Genomic DNA, 3,974 nt, shown 5'->3' on the forward strand with positions numbered 1-3,974 from the left:
ACTTACATACACACATAATTTTGCTTATTTTTAAGATTGATTTGAGAGAGAGAGAGGGAGAGAGAGAGAGAGGGAGAGAGAAAAACATTGATTTATCATTCCACTTATTTATGCACTCATTGGTTGATACTTGTGTGTACCCTAAACACTGATTGAACCCACAACCTTGGCATATCTGGACAACACTCTAACCAACTGAGCTACATGGCCAGGGCCCATACACACATAATTTTTAAAAAAAACATAACCTACTAACTTTAATACGGAGAAGAAATGAAAGTTGACTTTTCTAGAAAATAGTAAAATCAGAACTATAATTATAACCCACATCTCTTGAATCCTAATTCAGTGCTATTTTGTCAGACAGATATATTCATACACTATAGCTATATGTACATATGCTATATATATATCCTATATGATATATATATCCTATAATATATATATATATCCTATATAATAAAAGGCAATATGCAAATTGACTGAACAGAGAAACGACCAGTCACTATGACACGCACTGACCACTAGGGGCAGATGCTCAGTGCAGGAGCTACCCCCTGGTGGTCAGTGTGCTCCCACAGGGGCAGTGCCACTCAGCTAGAAGCCAGGCTCACGGCTAGTGAGCGCAGTTGTGGTGGTGGGAGCCTCTCCCACCTCCACAGCAGCACTAAGGATGTCCGACTGGCAGCTTACGGGGGGGAGTGGGCCTAAGCCGCCAGTTGGACATCCCCCTGAGGGCTCCAGGACTGCGAGAGAGCGTAAGCCGGGCTGAGGGACCGCCCCCCAAGTGCACGAATTTCATGCACTGGGCCTCCAGTGTGTGTGCATATATATATATATATATATATATATATATATATATATATATGATGATATTTCTTTTGTTGAAAACCATCTATTCAGTATTTGACTAAGTCTGATTCTTACATTTTAATTAAAATTAGTTCAGTAGAAGCCAAGGAGGATGAAAATTACATGAAAAAGTAACAGAAGGTTGTGGTGAAGAAGCCAAGTGGTATGTCCCTTGGGAGAATGGTTCACTATGAGACTATACCACTTGCTTCCTTTAATGTCAATCCTATTTCTTGGTCTGGATTGTGTTGCTTTGTTGCATTATAATTGTACTTTATTAAACACTTTTGAGAGACAAAAAATAATAAAATTAAGTCAGTCATATTGCTTCAGTCAAATAAACAGCGTGTGTGTAAACATGGAATAAAGGCGGGAAAATGCATTTCCTAATTATTACAGACTCTTTTGTCTACAGTCATATGGTTGTGTAGCTAATGAGACTGCCTTTCTACTGAAAGCAACAACTACAACTGAAAATAGCTGCAGAGTTAGGGACATCTCTAAGACCACCCTTAGTTCTAACACTAAATTTGGGGCTCCCCAACATACCCACAGGTTTCAAAGGTTGCTAGACCTACTCACAGAATTCCCTGAAAGTTGTTATGCTCATGGTTATTGTCTATTACAGATTAAAATCTGCCAAGGGCTGAATCATGGGGCCGAGTCCAGGGAAGGTCCATGTGTGTAGCTTTCATTATCCTTTTCTGGATGAGTCACAGACAGTGCTAACTTCTCCCAGCAACCGTCTGCCACAAGATGCAGAGTATTGCCAACCAGGGAGCCTTGGTGTCCAGAGTTTTCAGTGGGGCTTAGTCAACATGGTTGGCTGCCTGTGTGGCTCACCCCTCAAAAGTTGGTAGCCAGTGAGTGACTCAGAGCTGTCACCCTAAATCACATTGTTAGACTATTGGTATGACTCAAGACTCTTAGATAAACCAAGATACTCTTATCAGGCAATGCATTCTAAGGACTTAGAGATCAACTCCCAAGAGGCAAGAGCAAAAGCCAGACCTCTCTTTGAATAAGGTTAATTCTTTATTATATGACACGCACTGACCACTAGGGGCAGACGCAACCTAAAATGCTACAAAGTATGTAAAAGCTCTTTTTTAAGAGCATCAAAGAACTGACAAAATAACAGTATTATTAGGCCAAAATTAAGTGAAGGTGGGACCCAGAGAGGTAAGCAAATACCTAAAGCTACTTCTGCCTTAAGGGCAAGTGCAAGTTCCAGTGGACTTGTCCAGCTGGCTCCAAAGATGGGGAACAAGACAAAGCCCAAGATGGGAAATTTAATAGGGGACCATTCCACACCTAATGCTGGGACCTCAAAGTGGAGGGGTAAACCAGAAATAGCCATACCCTCCTGCAGAATAGGCAAGGATATTTACCTTGGCACCAAGCAGTGATGCAAAAAGGAAAACATCCCTGAGATGAAATGGCAAGTTGATCCTGACACAGACTTGCAGCCCAAACTCCCATCTTTGCAGTCCAGTAAAGTTCAGACTGTGAACTTGTTTTTAGTGTCCTTAAACTGGTAGTACCTCCAAACACTTGGCAGAAGTAAATTCCAATGCTTTATGGAGGGATGTACCTTCATCTTATACTTCCAAAATTCTCACAAATACTTTTCTGAAGGAAATGAATATCTATAGTCAAAACAAAACAAAACAAAACACAACACAAACTAAGCCCATAAGGCAGTCAGACACAAGAGTAAGAACTAACAAAGTGACAGCAGAAAATGATTCACAAATACTTCAAATATTGAAATATCAGGGAGATGGTAAAACAGCTATGCTTCCTATATTTAAATAAAGTTAAAATCCTAGTTACTACAAAATACATTAGGAAAGGTAGAAAAATAAATCTTCAACTTATAATATCCCAAGATTTGAGCCTTTTCCCTTAATACTTACACATGGACATGTAGAAAGCATTGATCTTATGGAATTGTTTACAGAGATGCGGATGAGCTCAGTTGGCTATAGTCAAAGGTACATTCTCTCTAACCTTAGAATCTTTGAATGAAAAAAAGTGGAAATCTTATGATTTATATTACTCAGGGCTATTGGGAAAAAAAATAAATGTAAATACAGCTGTTCCTCTCTTAATCTGCCTGACTTTTAAAAATAAAATAGAGTCTGCCATTTATTAGCTATTTTTCTCAGGAAAAGTTTTTAATATCTTTAAGTCTAAGTTTTCTGTGAAATAGCGCAATAATATCAAGGATCCAATCTTTAGCTAAACGAGGATGAGAATAGTACTGACTTCATAGGAGTATTGTGCAAAGTAAAGAAGACAATATGTGTAAGAGGCTTGGCACCACTGGCATATAGAACTGATCTATACATGCTGGCTTCTTTTTTCAAAAGGTAGATATAGTGTTTAGCCCAGCAGGCATGGCTCAGTGGTTGAGTGTCGACCTATAAACCAGAAGGTCACAGTTCAATTCCCAGTCAGGGCACATGCCTGGGTTGTGGGCTCGATACCCAGGCAGCCAATCAATGCTTCTCTCTCATCATTGATGTTTCTTTCTCTCTCTCCCTCTCCCTTCCTCTCTGAAATCAATAAAAATATATATATTTTTATAAAAGGTAAATGTAATGTTTAAAAGAGGATGAACCATAGGGCAACAATTTACTTGACAAAAGGGTACACTATGGCATTCCTTTAAACTGTGGTAGATCTAAGACACATTGATTAAAATATTCCTTTCCTGCTGAATAGACTTGTCTGCCACTGAAACAGGGCTGAGAGCCAGCAGGACCATTAAGTGTTTACCTTGTCGGGCCATTCTATTCATCCAGTTCCATTTCTTCTTCCCTTCTCACTTTCCCCTTCCCTTTGATTCCCATTGTCCTCCCACCTAGTGAACATTAGAAATAGTTGGACGCATCCTCAGCAAAATAACACTTCAAGCACATGGAAACTATTTTGATTACCTTTTCTCCATTGCTCAAGTTGAATAAATGAACTCACTAAACTTTTCAGTTGGTCAGAATTTTCCAAAGCTGTAATCATCACTTTTTGAACCTATTGCATGTTTTATCATAACCCGTTCAAGTGTGGCATTCAAGGAAGACATTTTATTGAGTGATGGTTTGAGTAATGCTGATTCA

Source organism: Myotis yumanensis, unplaced genomic scaffold (genome assembly GCF_028538775.1).
Source record: "Myotis yumanensis isolate MYYU_CA2020_CCGP unplaced genomic scaffold, mMyoYum1.0.hap1 SCAF_6, whole genome shotgun sequence".
Classification (NCBI taxonomy): Eukaryota; Metazoa; Chordata; class Mammalia; order Chiroptera; family Vespertilionidae; genus Myotis; species Myotis yumanensis.